Source organism: Echinops telfairi, unplaced genomic scaffold, assembly GCF_000313985.2.
Source record: "Echinops telfairi isolate 266 unplaced genomic scaffold, ASM31398v2 ScPeMD7_3533;HRSCAF=4204_1, whole genome shotgun sequence".
NCBI lineage: Eukaryota > Metazoa > Chordata > Mammalia > Afrosoricida > Tenrecidae > Echinops > Echinops telfairi.
Genome location: NW_022107432.1, coordinates 13,305,218 through 13,326,164, shown reverse-complemented (window position 1 = coordinate 13,326,164; position 20,947 = coordinate 13,305,218). Strand labels below are relative to the sequence as shown.

General features: G+C 44.6%; 1 protein-coding gene across 1 annotated transcript in view; it reads left to right on the top strand.

The window, feature by feature from the left end:
• The first annotated feature begins 884 nt into the window (after window positions 1-884).
• PAQR8 (progestin and adipoQ receptor family member 8) overlaps window positions 885-20,947 on the top strand; it is a 49,264-nt gene continuing 29,201 nt past the window's right edge. The window contains exon 1 of the mRNA XM_004696358.2: window positions 885-2,355. The gene's annotated coding sequence lies outside the window, so the exon portion shown is untranslated. The remainder of the gene's footprint in view (window positions 2,356-20,947) is intronic.

The window sequence follows — 20,947 nt, the reverse complement described above, 5'->3', positions numbered from 1 at the left end:
AAGTTGTATGTTTCATCAGTGCTATACTGCACCCCGACTGGCTTGTCTCTTCCTTGCAGACTCCAGTTTTGCTCTGCATGGGGTTACCTGGCCATCTGGGGGTGGGGAGGTGGCCTCCCTCCTGCCTGGGCACCACTTTGCTCTTCTCTCCGCCTGTGCTCACCTCAGGAAGGCTGGAGCCACATGAGTGCAGCCAGCTCACCAGTCTGCCAGGGCAAATGCCTGGAGCAGAGTGTTTAGTGGCCAGGGTTGTAAGTAAATCTCTCACTGCCATCAAGTAGATTCTGACTCACGGCAACCCTATGGACAGAGCAAAACTGCCCCTATGGGCTTCCTAGACTGTAACTCTTTATGGGAGTAGAAAGCCTCACCTTTCTCCCGAAGAGCAGCTAATGGTTTCAAACTGCTGACCTTGAAGTTAGCTGTGAGCTAGAAGTCCTTAGTGCTGAAGTTCTCAACCCGGGCTGCACAATAGCTTGACCTGAGGCTGGGGATGTCCAGCTCCATGCGCAAGCATTGATTCTGTGTCTCCGCATCAGAATTTCAACACGCTCCTCTCATGATTTTGGTCTCTAGTTAGAGTTGAGGGTCAAGGACCACTGCCTTCTTGGGTTGTAAAATTATTGACCTGCATTCAGGAAAGTGAACGAAGAACAGCCAAATGTGTGTGTGTGTGTGTGTGTGTGTGTGTGTGCGTGAAAGTAATATAAGTATTTTTGTCCAATTTTTATTACCATTTGCTGGATTGTAATGTAGAGTTTATTTTTTCTAACAGATTTCAGACCAAAACAGTCTGGTGAACATTGTTTGAGATCCTTGTTGTCAGGTGCCACGGTGCGGCCCTGGACTCCTATGGCCCCCCTGCATACCGGATTGAGGCACTATCCTGCTCCATCTCCATGAACCACTGTGGATCAGACTGCTGTCATCCACAGGGCTTCTATTAGCTCATTTTTAGAAGCTGCTCGCCAGGCCTTTCTTCCTAGCCCTACTCAGTCTGGAAGTCCCTCTGAAACCTGTTTGCATCACAGCAAAACAAGCCTCCATTGATAGATAGGTGGTAGCTGCACATGAGGTGTATTTGCTGGAAATGAAAGCTGTGTCCCTTACATGGAAGGCAAGAATTCTACCACTAGACCAGTAGTTCCTCTTTTAGAGCTATAAACAAACAAACAAAAACCATGATTACAGTCAACCCCCTGTGTTGTAGACGATGAGTACCCCCACAGAGTTTTCCAAGTGGTGACCTTTCAGAAGCAGATTGCCAGGCCTTTGCTCAGAGAAACCTCTGGGTATCCTCAAACAATCAACCTTTCTATGAATAGCCAAATATTTAGCCATTCATGCCACCCAGAACCTCCTTTTAGTGCCTTGTTGTGGTTGTGTGGCATCACTTCAGTTCAGATTTGACCTTTCAGACTCCAAACACTGCCATTAAGCCAATTCCGACTCATAGCAACTCTTCAAGGACGAGTGGGACTGCTGCTTTGGTTTCTGAAGCTGTGACTCTCTATGGGAGCAGAATGCCTCATCCTTTTCCTACACAGGGACTGGTGGATTTGAACTGCTGAACTTGTGGTTAGCCCACTGTGCCACCAGCGCTCTTCCTTAAAGGCACCTAATTAATCTTAGTAAAGTTACCTGACTCACTATATCCTTGAGGACTTCTAACAATTTTCAAAGTGCTTTTTATATACTTGTGAAATAGAACCTTTGCAACATCCTAGGAACCATGAAACAGCAGGAGAAATACGAGGCTTTCTACTCCTGTGACGAGTTACACGTTTTGAAACACACAGGGGCAGTTCTATGCTGCCCTGTAGGGTCCCTATGAGTCAGAATCGAATCAATGGCAGTGCGTGTCAGCAGAAGGCATAAAAGGGGAGTGTCAGACTGGTTTAGTGATGACAGTTTGGGAGTGTAAGACATTTGTTTAAGTTGTAATGAGGCCCAAGTAGGGACGCAAACCCAGGACTTCTGATTACTGCTACAGGGCTCTATGCACCACATCATTGCCTCTTCTGATTCAGTAGACTCTGTGAGAAGAAAGGGGACTACAGACAAAGTCTGTGTTGGCATCAGCATTAAAAATATATATACCAACCGTCAGCTACACAAGACCTCTGGTCTGCCCGAGAAGAACAAGCAAATCTGTCTTGGAAGCAGTACAGGCAGATGTTCCGTAACAGCAAGAATGGTGAGATGTCACCTTATGTACTTTGGGCGTGGTCCCAGGAGAGCCCATCTCTGGAAAAGGGCGTCCCGCTTGGTAAAGCAGAGGGCCAGGGAAAAGGAGGCAGACCTTCAACAAGATGGATGGACACAGTCGCTGCAACAGTGTGTTTGGGCACAACAGTAAGTGTGCGAATGGTGCAGGGCTGTATTGTACATAGGATCGCTGTGAGTTGGAGCTGGCCTGATGGTATCTAATAACAACAATCACTTAGTAGGGTCAGGAAACTTACTTACATTTAATTAAATTCTCAGAACACCCTCATGAGAACTGCCCCTTTGGGTTTCCACGGCTGCAAGTCTTTCTGGGCGCAGAATGTCTCATCTTCCCTCAGAGTGGTGGCGGGTTTGCATCTCTGACCATGTGGTTTGCAGCCCAGCTCATTACCCACGAGGCCCCAGGGCCCCGTGGTTGTAAAGAGGGGCAATAACAAGGTTGTTGTAAGGACATATGGAATTAACCCATACAGATAGTACTTGGCACACAGTAAATGCTCAATAAACGTTATGGTGATACAGCATTACTTGAGATTTTGTGGAAAGACATGACCAGTGATACTTGTCTTTGTGTTGAGCCTGACTTCTAAAGCAAATTATAGATGGCAGAGACTCTTGAACATTTAGCAAATCCAAGAAGGATTCTTCTTTCTGTTCATTTCCAAGCTGTTTAAGTAGCTTGACTTATTCCTATTTTTCTATAAATGAGGATTCAGCACCAGATCAGAGCAGTACTTGAATGAGTGAATTAATTATAATGAAGAGGAGTATATATGAGGGGGTACCCAAAAAATACAAAATTTTTTCAAAGTTGTGTATATAATTTTTTTATAAAACAATCTTATCACCTTTGTCAAATCTGCGATTCCATTCTTGGAAACATTTTTCAGACTCATCTGTTTGGATGGCTGACAGCACCTCTGTGGTAGTTATGTAATCTGGTGTCAATTTGGGACTTGGGAAGATTAAGAGTGAAGGGGTGGAGTCTAGTCTGTCAATCGGATCAGAGCCAATGAGGTGTCTGTGTGGGCATGGCCTTCTCTTGAGAATTCTGGGAAAGCCGGTATTTCCTCGTTGGAGGCAGAACACACCTCTCATTCCCTGAGAGACATTGCAGCTGACAAGACACATGGAGCTACACCAGTGCCCTGAGCTGGAGAAGCCACATGGACCTACCCTGATGCAACCAGACCTCTGAAGCCGGAGAAGCCACGCAGAGACCCCTGCCAGCGCTGAGATGCTTACAACGCCAGTGGATCCAAAGACTTTCTACCCACTGGCCTGTGATCATCCTGCATTCGGTGTCATTGTGTGTATTTCATGAGTCTGAAGAGGACTTTATAGATTTGGTATCATATATATGGGCTAATATCAGACTTATGGACTTGATCTGACTGGGCTGGTTTGTTTTCTCAATATTCAACTGCTCTTATACATAAACCTCTTTCTTATACACATTTGCGTGTTTATGAATTTGTTTCTCTAGTCTACCCAGACTAACACATTTTTTTTTCTTTTTTAAATCATTTTATTGGGGGCTCAAACAGTTCTTACCACAATCCATATATACATACATTGCATCAAGCACATTTGTACATTTGTTGCCATCATCATTCTCAAAACATTTTCTTTTACTCGAGCCCTTGGTATAGCTCATTTCCCGCCCCTCCCCCCACCCTTCCTCTCTCATGAACCCTTGATAATTTATAAATAACTATTTTTTCATATCTTACACTGACCAGTGTCTCCCTTCATCCACTTTTATGTTGTCCGTCTCCCTGGGAGGGGGTTATATGTAGATCATTGTAATCAGTTCCCCCTTTCTCCTCCCACCTTCCCCTTCCCCTTCTGGTATCGCTACTGTCATTATTGGTCCTGAGGGGTTTATCTATCTTGGATTCCCTGTGTTTCTACCTTTTATCTGTACTCTACATGCTCTGGTCTAGCCGGATTTGTACGGTAGAATTGGGATCATGATAGTAGGGGAAGAAGCATTAAAGAACTCGAGGAAAGTTGTATGTTTCATTGGTGCTATACTGCACCGACTGGGCTCATCTCTTCCTTGGGACCCTTCTGTAAGTGGATGTTCAATTGTCTACAGATGGGCTTTGGATCTCCACTCTGCACTCCACCTCATTCACATTAATATGATTTTTTTTTGTTCTGGGTCTTTGATGCCTGATGCCTGATCCCATTGACACTTCATGATCACAAAGGCTGGTGTGCTTCTTCCATGTGGATTTTGTTGCTTCTCAGTTAGATGGCCACTTTTCTTCAAGCCTTAAAGACCCCAGATGCTATATCTTTTGATAGCTGGATACCATCAGCTTTGTTCACCACATTTGCTGTGCATCCATTTGTCTTCAGCGATCGTGTCGGGAAGAGGAACATCATGGAATTCCAGGTTATTAGAACAGTGTTTTTGCATTGAGGGAGTACTTGAGTAGAGGCCCAATTTCTGTCTGCTACCTTGATACTTAACATATACATGTTGTAAATAGATCTATTTCCCTGTCGTTATAGATAATATATTTACATATGTACATTCCTGTATTTAGACATCTATCAATGCCCTTTGCCTCCTGGTTCTTTCCTCTATTTCCTTTTAGTTTCCTCTTGTCCCACTATCATGCTCAGCCTTCATTTGTAGCATTTTTCCAGAGCAGGAAACAACATTTCACAGCCGCGTGCCGTTCTCTTAAGTCAGCCATAAAGGAAAAAAACAAGGTTTTAGCAAAACTCTTTTTATGAAAAAATTCACTGTGACCAGTGTGACACCAGGCGACACCACTGGGTGCACTAACTCAGAGCAAATTGTTAGATGCTTGCCAAGCAGGGAAAATGTGTGCTACAAAAGCTCCGCCCAGCATAGCTTTTTTTCCCATTGGGGTGGGGGGTACCCCTTCATATAATAGAGACAGTTCAACAGAGAAAGTTCAAGTTTCAGGAAGAGTACATCTAGAGTAGATCTAAGGCTAGTCCATGGCTTAGAGCGGTCATGACCCCTTTGGGAGTCAAACGACCCTTTCACAGGGGTCCCCTGTGATGGTCTTAGGAACTGAGACCTCCATCTGTCTCCAGGCAGGTCCGCCCACATGCAGCTACACCGAAATACAGGGTCACCACAACATGAGGAACTGTATTAAAGTCACGGCATTAGGAAGGTTGAGAACCACTGGCTTAGAGTGACCTGGTTCCTAGTTTTAGCAAAGTCCCAATGCCTAAAACCCATGGCTGCTAACCCAAAAGTCAGGGGTTTAAACCCACAGCTCCTTTTTCGGAGAAAGATGAGGCTGCTCTTGTGAAGACTTACAGTCTTGGAAACTGATGATCGGCACTTTTGAATTGAAGAGGCTCTCCAAGACTTTTAAGGTAAAAGTCTGCAAACAGGAACTGAAAGAAGACTGGATTTAACCAAAGCGGTGGAAGATGAAAATTCACACATACACAAACATGCTGGATATTGCCTTTTGTGAGAAAAGAAGCTTTTTGTTGGTAATATCTCCTCCTTTTCTTCTTAGACCCACTCATTTTAAAAATAATTGGTCTCACATATTGCAGATTGTTGTTGGGCTCCTACGTACAACCAAAGGAAACCCATTCCCAGCCCTGCCCCATCCTCATAGTGGTTCTGTTTGAGCCCATTGACAAAACCACTGTGTCACTCTATTTCCTTGAAGGCCTTCCTCTCTTTTGCTGACCCTGTACATTACGAAGCATGATGCCCTTTTCCAGAGAATGGCCTCCCCTGATAACAGGACCAAAGTACTCGAGACAAAGACCCGGCATCCTCTCTTCTGAGGAGTATTCAGACGCGCTCCAAGTCAGATTTGTTCTTCTGGCAGTCCACGGGACTTTCAATATCATTTGCCAACACCATCGTTCAAGTGCATCACTTCTTCTCGGAGCTTCTTTATTCACTGTCCAGCTTTCACGTCCATATGAAGTGTTAGAAAATGCTTTGGCCTGTGTCTTGGACACCTTGGACCTCAAAACCACATCTTTGAAGTAACATACTGTAAACTCAATGGTGGAGTCTAAAGACTCGATTTAGAACATCTATATTCCCTGTGATCGGTTTAAGCCCATTCAAAAACTTCATTCCAGGAACCCAATCCTAACTTTCCTATTCTTGCATTTGAGCAAGCTGAAGACATTAATGCTGTTCCCTCGGGTTTCCAGGGACCCAGAGCACTTCAGAAAATAGGATCAGCTTTTGTGTCTGTGCACGTTGGGGGCAGGAGGTGCTAATGTTGGAATTGGTTACAGTACTAGGATGTGACCCAGACAGGCTCAGATAGAACCCCAAGTCACTGAAACTGGCCAGAATTTCAGGAGGATTTGATCAAATCTGAATGTGGTGATATGGTTCAAGTTCACTTGGGAAGGGTGATAGGTATTTCTGGAATCATCTTTTTTTCATTTCTTCTTCCATCTTGGATACATGGAATGATGATTTGGTTTTAAAGGCTTATATCCCAGGAAATGTAATGTCACCTTTTTGCTGCTGTTATCAATGTACAAGAACCCCTGAACTGCCAACCTTGAGGCCAGCAGCCCAACACCTGAGGAAATCCCTTTAACTCCTGTGTGGGTTTTCCTCCTAACACATGGTGCCTCTTCACATACTTATTTGCTTGTAGGCTGGCTTTTCTCCACTGGGGCCCAGTGGGCAACTAAATGGACAACACATCAGTCAGGAATTCCGCTCTAGATGGCCTTTAAGTCTTAGAGAAACGAAAAGGAAATCCACTCATTAAAAAAACTTTTCTTTCATGAGATTACCATATGCTTGACTCAGTGCTAAGTGGCAGAGACAGAGAAACAAGCAGGATTCCTCCTGTACATTTTTCGGGGGGGAAACAAATAGGGAATGATGATGGCCACAAAAAAATTAAGCCAGGATGGGGAAAGTGCGCTCCTGTCTAAGGTGAGGTTAAGGATAAGATAGAGATTTCAGATTAGCTCTTTGCTTCACGAGAGAAACTTGGTGCCTGGGAAAATAATCAGATCCCGTGTCTCACACCAGCCCAACGGAAAAACCAACTTCCACCTTTCACCTCTCTGCCATCTGATACAAACTGGACATGCAGCACTTCTTCCCTGGTTCCGAACAACTGAGAGTCAGACCTGACCATAAAAGTTAAAGGACACAGTCCTCCACACTGCCACGATGACCCAAGTCCTCAGATGCCACCCAGATGCTTGGGAATCCAAGCAACACACTCATGGTTTTCCCACTGCCTCTTCAGAATACCAACCCTAAGCTCAGGTCCCAGGGCTTCCCCACCTCTAATCTGTGGGCTCCAAGTACTTCTTTGGATGGATTTAGTAATGCAACAGAATCAGAACTCATGAACGCACTGTGCTTGTGATTATAGTTTTATCACAGCCACAAGCAACACAAGAAGAGACCATAGAGCAAGGTCCAGGTGTTGGCATCACAAGAAAAGGCTGTGCCTCCTCCCAGGTGTGTAGATGACAGTCCGAACTTTTATTGGGGTCTCATTATGTAGTCATGATTGGTTAAGTCACCCAGCTCCCCTGGGGTCAACTGTTATCGTCAGGTGTTCTTTCTGGGCTGTCCAGTCCCCACCTGTGTCATCTCCCCACCCCCAACCCCAAATGTCGCCTGAAGGTCTCATCCAAAGGCCCATACTTGATCACTGGGTACATTGTAAGGTGTAGAGGTTATTGCACAAGAACTCAAGGGCACAGACAAAATTCTTCAGGTAGAGTTCATAGAAACTTTACACCACTACAAGGTTTGTTGTTGGTGGTGTTTTTCCTAATGCAGTTTTACGTTTAGTGTTTACACTTAGTCCATGGACTCTCTCACCAATGTACCCAACAGGCAATTTCATAATAGAAATAAGAATGACCTTGTTAGACTTAAATAAAGTCACCTTTTTTTGCATCTACAAGGAGGAAAAATTTGATTATCTTTTAATTTCATTTGCCATGATTTTTTGAAGGCCCCACCCCACAAAGTTTATGAAAAAATAGACTTTATGGAGAAATAGACTTAAAAGATGCCTCCTCCTGTGTGTGTCTGTGTATAGTTTATTTTATGAGGGCTTGAAAAATTCATAGGAAAATTGAAGATGATGGAATTTTCTCCCTGAGTTTTTGAAGCCCCTCACCATTTGGTTGTTGTTGAGTATGCGCTGCAAGAGATGCCATGCACCCATCCAGCACTCTGTCCGTGCATCCTTCTGTGGCCCTGAGTTTATTCTTTGAATGGTGCAATTAGCCCCACCCTCCCTTGCCAAGTCCTTCCTTCCCCTTTGCATCAACTTCCCGACCCCCAAGTTTCTAACCTCATCTTGCCAGTCTTACTGCACACATGCACACAGGGTTTTGTTGTTGTTGTTGAAAAGATGCTGTCAAGAAATGTGCCGAAGGAGAAGTGTGATTCACAGAGGAGAGCCGTGCAGGTCTTAGGAAGTTACTTTCATCTGTGCATGGACCCTGTAGAGAGGTTGAGTGCAGATGCATCTGCGTGTGGTTACATGAAAGACAAAGAAAATTCTATATGCCTTTCAATTTGCTACGCTGTATAGATCTCACAACCCCGGAGAACCACTGGGTCTAAATATTAGCCCAATTGGCAGTATAATAATAAACCCACACATCCCAAAGGTAGACAGAACTATAAAATAACTATATTTACTTAACAACTATGCACCAGACACCATACACGACTTCACGTGCATTATCTCAAATCCCTGCAGATATCCAAACCCTAACTCCTGATAGCCCTGTAGAGGGTTTCCTAGATCATATTTATGGGAAACAGGAAAGATGGGAATATGAGAAAGATTTCTTAGAAATCTTTATGGGAGTAAATACCAGAGAGGGATGTCTCATCTCTGTTTTCAGTGAGAAACAGATACAGTGGCTGGCCCATGAGCATTACAGTTGGTAAGTATCAGAGCTGGCATGGCAGCAGCTCCCATGTTGGAGAGAGGGTGAAAGAATCAGAGACACTGCCTAACTTATAGGCTGCCTGGGAGTGAACATCTAGCCTGGAATCGGTCCAAGGTGAGACGTTCTGTCAATCTGGGAGTAGGGAGTTTCTGAATGTAGGGGCTAACTGAATGTATCTACTGTGGTCCCATAAAGATGAACCCGGTGGAGGCATAGACCGTCCGAAGGAGCTCCTAAAGCATTCTTCTCAGTATTTTGCATGCCTACAAAAGCCCTGTGTGTGCATGTCACACCGCAGCACAGGCCCTTGCAGCTATGAGGTGCTCTCCTCTTGGCCGGAGTGCTTTCAGCTCAGTCTGGTGCCACCTGCTAGCTGATCTACAGCGGAGAGAAGCTGGATTCGTGATGGTGTGTATGTGACGAAAATATACGGGGGAATGAATACTCAATGAATGCAGTTCTGTTGGCAAACTTTTTTAGAAAATGGAGGACGAACAGTAACCAACTTTCAGAGGGTTTTCTGGTGGAAGGGTGGGCAGGAGTGGATGATGGATGGCCCTGAGTGACAGTGATGTTCTCAGTACCCTTTTCCCACATGTTGGTCCCGAATTGCCTGTGTCTCTAAAAAGGCAGAGTCCCTGGGTGGAATGGCTGATTAATGTACCTCACTGCTAACAAAAAGATGTGTGGAACAGAAAAGTGGGTGAAGGGAGACAGTGTAAGACATGACAAAATAATAATAATTTATAAATTATCAAGGGAGAGGGAAAGAGGAATGGTCGGGGAGGGAGGGGAAAAATGAGGAGTTGATACCATGGGCTCAAGTAGAAAGAAAATGTTTTGAGAATGATGACAACACACGTACAAATGTGCATGACACAATGGATGTGTGTATGGATTGTGATAAGAGTTGTATGTGCCCCCAATAAAATGATTAAAAAACAAGAAAAAGATGCGTGGTTCAAGTCCACCCAATAATGTTGTGGAAGAAAGGCCTCGTGATCTACTTGTGACAAAAATTTAGCCATCAAAAACTCTATGGAGCACAGGCCTACTCTGACACGTGGGCTTGCCCACAATCAGAACTGGCTTGGTGGCAATAGGTCTAGAGGGCCTGGCTGGTCTTACGTTGCACATGCACCTTCTCTTGTCTAGAACATTGGTTTTTGAGCACATGCTGTGGACTAGGAGTTTTACATGTAGCATTGGCACTCTTGAAACTTTATATTATGAAAAATTGCAAACAAAGATGGTATAATGGACCCTCGCCATTCCATTTCAACAATTATCAACTCATGGTATATATGTGTACACACACACACACACCAGAGTATTATGTATAGGTATTTCAAAATGTATTTCTAAAAGAATTTCTAAAAGAATTCCTTCAAAGTGTCAACAACTCTATTATTTGTTTGTAAACGTTTTATTATGAACCAAGTAAAGGTTTACAGCGCAGATCATTAGTTTTACATTTAAAAATGCATACACAGTTTGTTTCCTCATCCATTGTGGCCAGTGTCCAACCTTCACGTGCAGAACAGACCAGGGGAAATGCCATGGCGTGGGGCAGGCACACTACTTCTTCAAGTAACCGCCTTGCTTTTCAACTCTTAAAAGAGGTCTTGTGCAGCAGATTTACCCCATACAGACTACTGCTTCCATTGAGTCCTGGTTTTGGATCTAAGCAAGACGAAATCTTTGACAGCTTCAGTCTTTTCTCCATTTATCATGATGTTACCCATCGGTCCAGTTGTAAGAATTTTGGTTTTCTTTATACTGAGTTGTAATCCATACTGAAGGCAGCAATCCTTGATCTTCATCAGCAAGTGTTTCAAGTCTTCTTCACTTTCTGCAAGTAAGGTGTGTCATCTGCTTATCTTTAATAAGCCTTCCTACAATCCTGATGCCGATTTTTCTTCATATAATCTAGCTTCTCTGATGATTTGCTCAGCATACAGGTTGAATAAGAGTGGTGACAGACCATAACTCAGAACACACCTTTCCTGATTTTAAACCATGCAGTATCCCTTGTTGTGTTCACAACTGCCTCTGAATCCATGGACAGGTTCTATGTGAGCACATGAGTTTCATAGACTGAACAAGAATTAAAGCATTTGAATTACAGGGCTGGCAAAGGATGTTGAAAATACCATGGACTGCTAAAGGAACAAACAAATCTGTCTTGGAAGTACAGCCAGAATGCTCCTTAGAGGCAAGGTGTTGAGACTTCATGGCATGTACTTTAGACAAGTTATCAGAAGAGCCCAGTCACCGGAGAAGGACATCATACTTGGTAAAGTAGAGGGGCGGGGGAAAAGTAGAGAGGCCCTCAGCGAGATGGATTGACACAGTGGCTGCCACAAGGGACTGAAACCCAAAGAGCAGTTGTGAGGATGGTGCTGGACTGGGCGGTGCTTCGTTCTGTTGTACACAGTTTAAGTGGGAGCCAACTCGACGGCACTTCAGAGCAACAATAATACTAGCCATTGTAACCCCTCAATGTTGAAATGCTTATCCTACTTTAGTCCTCCCTGTTTCCATTACTCCTGAATCCCTAACCCTCTGAATTGTGTCCTTGGGCCAATGTTGCACTTATGATATTAAATGATGAATTATTCTACCACAGTAGCATGTTCAGTTCTAGACCTGAAGGTGACTAAGGGCCATAGCCTCAGGGGTCCCCACTGTCTCTGTCCAACCAGGAAGGCTGGTCTCATAATTTTGAGGCTTGGACCACAGCATTTTCCCATTCCACCTCCCTGTTGTTAGGTGCTTTAGGGTCAATGTTGACTCACAGGGACCCCTTGTGACAGTGAAACTGCCCTCTTGGTGGAGTGGTTACATATTGGTCCACAGTTTGAAACCACCAACTGTTCCATGGAGACAGACCAGGCTTCCTATCCCTGTACCAAGTTACAGCCTCCGAAACCCAGAGGAGGAGTCTCACCCTGTCCTTCAGGGCTGCTGTGCGTCAGAATTGGCTTGGTGGCAGAGTGTGGTTTGTGGTTTGTATCTTTATGGAAGCGGATGACCAATTCTTTCTACTGAAGGGCCTTCAGTAGGTTTAAGTGTCAACCTTCCCACTTAAAGTTGAGCACTTAACCATCAACAATCCTCTTGCTGTAATTAAAATGAAAACAAAACCAAAAATCGCTCACTGCCATGGGGTTAATTCTGACTCCTAGTTACTCTATAATTGTTGTTCGATGCCATCAAGTTGTTTCTGACTCATGGCAACCATATGGACAACAGGACGAAACACTGCCAAGCTCTGTGCCAGCCTCACAATTGTTGCTGTGTTTGAGCCATTGTTAGAGCCGCCACATCAATGCATCTCAATCAGGGTCTTCCTCCTTTCTCTGCCCCTGCATGTTACCCAGCTTAATGTCCTTTCCCAGGAACAGATCTCACATAAAACATATCCAAAATATGTGAGGCAGAGGAAGTCTCATCATCCTTGCTTCTAAGCACCCCTGCTGGCTGTCATTCCTTCAAGACAAATTTGTCTGTTCTTCTAGCAGTCCATGATTCTCAAAAATCAAACTCACTGTCCTCGAGTCAGTTCTAACTCATTTCAATATATAGGACCGAGTGGAACTGCCCATGTGGGCTTCTAAGACTAAATCTTATGGGTGCAGAAAGCCTCATCTTTGTCCTTGGAATGGCTAGTAGATTTGAACTGCTGACCTTGTGGTTGTATAACCCACTATGCCACCAGGGCTCCAGTTCGTCTGGTATTATTGCATCTCTATTTTACAGATGACGACAAGGAGACACAGGAGGTTAAATTGCATGTCCATAGCCACATAACTTTTGCTGGCAAAGTCGGGATTCAAAGATGTCTGTCTAGGTAATGACCACATTCTATGGTTGGCTCTAGACGCCTGGGCTGTAGCCAACCCTGTGTTAGAGAACTGAATCCCGAGAGCAGAATGAAAAACACCCAGGGGCATACATGATTGGATTTCTGTGAATTCAGCCACCCCGTCCACTGCTGCAGACTGGCATTATTTTGGTACAAAGGACAGAGTGGTTGTGAAGGCCCGACATTGTCTTCTCCTGGAATAAAAGAACCGGCCCGACACATTAATAGATTCCACTTGGACAGCAAAGCTGACAAAGCAGTCATATAATTGCAGCTAGTGTTTGAAATGTTGGGAAAATGAGCAATGAAAAGGACAGAAAATATGGCTGTTGTTAGGATATGGCTGCCAAGGGAATGAAAAGGCTTCTTATAATGTGAATTTTCCTCCGGGTTCCTCTTTTGGCAGGAGATACCCACGTTCTCCCACTGAGTCTTTTGAGTTTGTTTCTAGCACAGCTAATTGTGTTTGTCTCCGGAATCACATGCCTGCCTCCACTCCCTTGCCTTTTCTTCAGGGCTCTTGCCTGCTGTGTACTGCTTCTACTGCCGGGACGTGCTCCTCACCTGGGAGCCAGTTGGCTGACTACACAGTGTAAATGCGGGGAGGATGGCATTGCCTCTCCAGAGACCTGACCTGGCCTTTGGCATCCAAGGGAATGAAATCACAGGGCAGGGAGAGGCTATAGACGGGCTGCGAAAGGAGCAGTGTCTTGTACCATAGCTGTACCCTACACACTCCATCGCGGTGTTAACAGAGCAGAAAGCAAATAAACACTATTGGATACTTGATTAGGAGAGCATTGCTAGCTCAAGAAAACAAGTCTTCATGTTCTTCGATCAAAACGAAGCAAAACAAAACATCCCATTGGCTCTTCTGCTTTAGTAGTTTCCTTTACTGATGGACTCCACTGGCAGTAGCTGGATTAGCCAACGTCCGTTTTTTTCTCCCCTTCCCTTCCAGCCACCTCCCTGATGGAGAACTTCCCCACTCCTTCTTCACCTTCACACCTGTGGAGCACGCAAACGCCACACTGGTCTCGGTGCGGTGGAGAAAGAGCCTAGAAAAGGATGTCATTTGGACACTGTCTGGGACACGCCGCAGGGCTTCAGGGTCTTGCTCAGGGAATGTGTGTTTTTCTTTGAACACTGTTGTTGCAACTATTTTGAGATAGCTTTTCATTATCGATCCGACCACTGCTTTTTAAAACGTTCAATGGGGGAAACCCTGGACTGCAAGCCACTTAACTATAGGAGCATTCGCTCAGGGATGGCAAATGCCTGGCTCTGTGCCCTCAGCTCCCCATGAGGTCTCTCCCAGGAGCCTGTGTCAGACATTCTCAATCGATCAAGGACCTTGCCCTGCAGACTCCGCCTGGACCTGGCATGCCGCTCACCCTGTGACTCCAGGAAGCTGTTTAAATGAAACCACAGAGATCGCCTTGGATATAAAAATGTTTGCCCTGTCCACAGTTAGTTGTCTTTAAAGCCATTCCCCATGCCAAAATTCTGGGAGCCATCAAGTTCAATCCAACTTAGAGCGACCCAGTAGGGCAGGACAGAAATGCCCCAGTGGGCTGCCATTAACTGATGGGAGTAGAGAGCCTAATGTTTCTCCCTTGAAGAGGCTGGCGGTTTTCAAACTTGCAATTAACAGCCCCATATGTAACCCATGATACTACCAGGGTTCTTAGCCGCAGTAATCGGATCATAGCGAAGGGAACATTACCAACTAATGATGCTAAATCCTGTCGAGAACGGAGATGGGTAGGGCAAATACTCCAAAGGATAATGGCTCCAGGAGGATTGGGAGGTCGCAACTCTCTAGTTTCAGCCCCTCATGGATCTTCCAGTAGGTTTGAGAATTGATTGGTTGGTATGGGTTTTATCTTAACTTTCCTCAGAGGTTCCATTCTTTCCTGTGATTCTTAAGAGATAAACTCAAAAACCTTGGAATTTCCCCGCTGATCATAAATGCCTTTTAATGAGGGTTTCAGGGCATATCTTGCCCAACAGGATATGCTAATGAGCTGGTGTCTCCTGGGTGGGAGCTGGGCAATCCAGAAAGACCCACCAAATCATGTCGACCTCCCCTCACCTCTAGATGGTCTCATGATATCAAGTAACCTTGGTGGAGCGGGACTAGAGTTCCTGTTATGTAACAAGACTCCCAGTAAAAGCACTGGACGTGATAGCTGCTAGGGCTTCCTGGCTGGTGCAGGTCAGTGATGCAGGTTCGAGGGTATGGGTACGCTTGGAGGATATGGAAGCTTCATGTAGGGAACTCTTCTAGACCCCACCCTATGTGCCCATTTAAGGACTGAAATTCTAAGCAGAGCACTTACCGTGCGTCCCGTGAGTCATTCTAGTAAATGGTTTAACCTGAGGGTATCCTGGCAGCCAGCAGGTTAGAAGTAAGGGGTGTTTTGAACCCCTAAGCTTATGGCTGACATCCTAAAGGAGAAGTGGGAAAATCCTGAATTTGTAGCCGGAGTCTCAGATTTGAGGAAGCTTGCAGTTGCTGTCTGAGGTCTTGGGTTGACTTGATGGTCTGGAGGCGGGAGCCTTCACTTGTGAGGTCCGGCCCAGCTCTGAGGAGTTGAGGTCAGAGGAAGAAGTAGTACAAGGGCAGCTGCTGTTAAAACAGGCCAGGAATAGAATTGAAAAGTGGAATTAAATTTTTCCAGCCAGTTGGTAAGTGAAGGAAAGTTACTTTCTTATAGGAGACCGCCCCCCCCTTATAAAACCTGAAACTCATTGCCATGTGTTCATCCCAACTTATTGTGACTCTATATAGGCTTTTTCAGGCTGTCAATCTTTAAAGGAGCAAACAGCCTCATCTTTCTCCTATAGAGTGGCTAGTGTATTTGAACTGCTGACCTTGAGGTTAATAGTCAAACACCTTACTATTCAAGGTGAACACAAAGGAGCCTGTTGTTAATGGGTTCCCAATCTTGTATCACAGCTGGACTAAGCTGGATTTAAATTCAATGTAGTGTAAGGACTCATGAAAGCAGAAACTTGGCACATGGTTCTAACGAATTATCTGGGCTAACACTTCTCTTTACTTTCCAAGAAATTTAGAGGATATTAAGATAACCTATGAAGTAACAGAGCTTCCTTGACAGAGATACTTAAATCTTCATCACTGTGTTAGTTTCGGGGACAAATGTTTGAGGCCCTCACCTGCTAACCCAAAGGCGGGAGGTTTGAGCTCACTCAGAGAAAGTCCTGAGGGACCAGGGCCCCAAACCAGGCATTGAAAATCCTGTGGAGCACACAGGTGGGGTCACCGTGAGCTGGGATCAGCTCTGTGGCAACCTAGATAGATAGATAGATAGATAGATAGATAGATAGATAGATAGATAGATACATAGATAGACAGACAGACATAGGCGGCTGGAGATAGTCTACAGGGTGGTAGGGATTAGACCAGTCAGTAGTCACAGACATTACTCCTAAGCTGCTTGGGTGGGTTCAAGCCAGGCTATATCTGGGAAGTTTGTGAGAGATGCCAGCTTGCCCTCTGGGTTGTTAAGATCAAGGAACCCGTGTGTGCTCATGCACGTTGTTTCCTTTGCATGTTGTTTCAACAGTATATTCTTTTGCAAGAAAAAGTCAAACCAAGGCTCATTTTGGAATTGGAATGCTCTGCTTTAACAGTAAGGATCGGTAGGGGTGACGTCTCAGCTGGATGAGATGAGTTCAGGGAGGAGAAGACTAGGAAGAGAGGTGAGAGGGAAAACCCTTGGGTGACAGAGTATTTTAAAGATATTTTTTAAAATGCAGGTAAGATTTACAGTCCTTTCCTACCTTCACCTCCATTTCAGTATGTACTTTCATCCAGTAATATGGATGTAAAAATCTTATTTCAGGTGAAATTGTGTCTGACTTCATACTTTTCTTCCCTTTCTCCATCTTTTTGAATGTTATATAAAAAGAGGCCAAAGAGGAATCGTTTGCTTTTGTTATTTGGAAATGTCCAAGATGATTGAATTCTCCAGAGGAACGGGGGAGGCTAAAATAGCGAGTTGGAGAAAGAATGCAACTCTTCAGTAGGTACTACGGATCCTTTGACGGAGGAAGCGTGCAGCGTTGGAAAGCAGACTGACATTGAAAGCCCATCTCTTCTTAGCCCATGTGGTGTATGGAACCTGACCAAATAGCTGTAACTTGCCAGAAAAGCATCCAGCTGGTACCCCAAGGACTTTAAAATGCATCCTTTTGGCTTTAAACATGCATTTTATTTCACTGTTCACTCATTAGTGATTTATCTAATGTTGGCTGTAACCATCAGATAAACCTGAAACTTACAGTGACACTTTCTGGACCCACCATCCTGTTATCTTAGGCTTGTAGTCGCTTCTCTTTCTGCTTTGTTTCCAATGTTATTTCAGAAATAAAGGTGTTGGCTTCTCTTTTGTATTCTCCATTTACAGATGGTGCTATTGGTGCTCACAGGGATTGTGCTTTATTTTTAAGTCTGTGATTCAGTACTCTGATGAGAATAGGACTTGGGCCTGCTGTCTTCCAGCTCACTCTGCCTCGAAGATCAATACAACCCCAAAGAAGAAGATGTTGTTGACCTTTAAATGGTGTTTCTGATGGCTGTGTGTCTCATTGATATCAATGATAGTCTTCTCTGCCCCAATATTGTCTTGATTGACCTATGTTCAATTCCACTAGCTTTTACATATTCCACTCAGAAGAGAAAAGTATCAAAGCACAGGAAAGGCCTCTTAGAATGTGTTTTATAACAACTCAGCAGATGGGTCCGAGACTGACCATAGCCACAATCCAGTCTTGACCACGTAGACCTCTTTAGCCAAGCTGCACAAGGACCCTTGATATCAAAGAGAAGATGAAGGACTAGGCAGTTCAGGGTTACTGAAGTTATACTCACACACTTAGGGAAGCCAACCAGCATATTCTAGACTGCTTTCTAGTAATTGATGTTGAAAGAAAGCATTTCCTAAATGGCTGGTCCTGGCATAGACGCTGGAGGGAAATCTATTGGGATACGAATTCTGGCTCTCCCACTTTGTAGCTGGGTGAATTTCAGCAAGAGTCTTAACTTATCTCATCTGTACAGTAGCCAAAAGCAGTCAATCTTATTTCATAGGCTGTTGAGGAATGGCTGCCTTACTGAGAGGGTTTCACAAAGTGTGTGGAGAAATGGAATGAAATTAAATCACTGGTGTTTTTCCCCATCTACTGCTGGGAAATCCCCTCGTGTGGAAACAACAAAGACATGTTGCTGTCTGGCTTTGGGAAACTCTATGGGCAGCAGAGAACTGTGCTCCATGGGGTTTTCAGTGGCTGAATTTTCCAAACATAGATCACCTGGCTTTTCCTCTTTTTTCCAATTAATGAATACTAGCTTTTATTGTTGCCATTTTTTATTCAGTGACATTGACACCTGCCACAATACCCCAGCAAAACAAAAGTCAATCCAAACAGTATCAAACCAAAATTCTAAAGAACAAAATGTGTTCATTGATCTCCGTTAACTGCCCTATGCCAGCACACTGCAGGCACTTTGCGTGGGGCTTCATTTAGTCTTCAGAACAAGGCCCGTCTTCTCCACTCCTCTCTGTACCTTTAGCAAGGAAGTTGCAACCCCAATGAATTCTTAATCTGAATATTTGCCCACTCAGTGCATGCTCCAACTTGCTTTATTCTCAACATTTTTCTTTTTCAAAAATTCCTTAAAAATCACTCACGGGCTAGGTAAACTCTAGCCTCCAAAATCCTGCGAGCAGAAGCACGAGATGTTGCCTGGCTACCACTACCACCTGCTCTGAAAGGACCCTAAGAGCAAGTCCTGGCGACAGTGGGAGAAAAATGTGGGACCAAATTCACAATCATAAAAAAAGACTAGGCTTACTGGTCTGGTGGAAACCAGTGGAACCTCAGAGACCATGGCCCTTAGACATCCTCAAATCCTGGAACTGACCTCATCCCCATGGCTAAAACAAGAGGCAGGCCTATGCGATGAGCAATAACACCAGGAAGTGCACACTCTTTAGAACAACCAACCAGAGGAGATCCAACTGGCAGCATTAGCCCAGGAATCAAGCTCAGCGGCAGGAAGGGCCAACAAAGAAGATTGAATGGAAATGAGCCCCAGGCCTTTCTTCTGAGGATCTTCTGGGTGGACTGAAGTTTCCAATGTTGGCAGTAGGTGCACAGGGTCTCTATGAGTTGAAACAAACTCGAGGGCCCCTAACACCAACAACATCTACCCACTGCCAGGGAATTGATTTGGACTCATGGCAACCCTGTGTAGGCTTTCTGAGTATAAATCTCAATGGAAGCAGACAACCTCACCTTTGGCCCTCTGGTGGGTTGAACTGCCGACCTTGTGGTTAGCAGTCCAACGCCTAACCCACAACCCACCAGGGTTTCTAATAATGATGCGCACCTAGTGAATTCTTAATATATGTGGGTCATTATAATAGTAATTATTGGCTATTGGATAATGAGGAGTCAGGAGTGAAGAAGAAAAGAAGCGTTAAGGTAAGTCCCTAGTTTAGTGGAAAAGGATGGATTGTAATCCTTGGTCACCATCATTTTTCAACATCTCGAAAGCAGAGATAAGCAGTGGGTGGCTGGACAGTCCTTGTTGCAGATAACAGCTGTTTCCCACGTGCTGCAGGATCTCGTTAGCTTTCATATGGATTTTGTGTGGGCTTTCCAAAAAATTAAATCCCCCGTGCTTCAAAATTTCCAGCTAACTAATAATGGGCATAATAACAGCACACAGTAGAAACTCAGCAGATATCTGTCAAAGGGAAAATGGCTTTCCTAAGGCTCCAAGCTGCTTGGATACAGGTCGTTTTTCCTACGCATCTATTCACTCGTACAGTGAGTATTTACTGAGCCCTCAGCATGTTCCTGTACTCTTCTAGGCACAGGGGATAAATCAGGCAGCAAATGGACCAGGATCCCTGTGTAAATAAGGTTTGTGCGCTGGGTCTACGGCAGGCCTGGGAGAACAGGCAATAAACATATTAAATAAAACAATAAAGTGAATGAGGTAACAAAGGAAAAGCAACAAGGGGGTGGGATGGGAAGGAAGCTCTGTAGTCCCAGGGAGGGGCAAATGCAACATGAAGTCAATAGGGTGGTCTGAGAGACTTCAGAGAAGGCGGAATTTGAGTAAGAACTAGAAAGGAGTTGTGGGCCTCTTGACTGCTGTGATAATGTGTCCGACTCTCCTAGAGCCCACTAGGGTAATATATGGCAAGTGTGTCCAGACAAGGATCAGGTCCTGTGTGTGTGGAAGGTCTACATGATGAGCACCTGGTAGAGAAGCTGTGGTTATGGCAATTTTAACCCAAATGACAAACAATCCGAGCTCTCAGGTGACACCTGGGCAGATTGTGTTCAGATGTCATCAGAGAAGTTGAGCTTCCATTACAGGAAAGATCAATGGTAGCTTTTTAGCTGTCCCTTCCTAAACCCAAAACGCTATAACCTACAAGCAAAATAGCAGGGGCTTGAGTTTTTAGCTTTAGTGTGCTGAGTATTTGGCCTGAGGAGCTGAGAGAAAACCCACTCCTGTCCGATATGTATATTAGATGCATGTGTATATACAGATATGCATGATTGATGAGACAAGGGATTTAAAGGCTTCAGCTGACCTTTCTGTAAACCCTTACCTCAGGAAGGCCACTCAGCAGTGCTTATTTGGGTCATTCTCTCTCGGGGAGGTCACATGGCATGGAATGGGGAGCTGCTTAGAAAAGCCCTGTGCCCTGGACATGTCTTATTACAAATTTATTAGGATGTTATAAACAAGTGGTATCAACATGCCATCGGTTAAACCAATACTCGATACTCAAGGGGGGGCGGAGAAAAAGATTTGCATCATTGGATTCTTGAACTGTTCTCACTTTTTAAACTTCACTTGAATGTCAT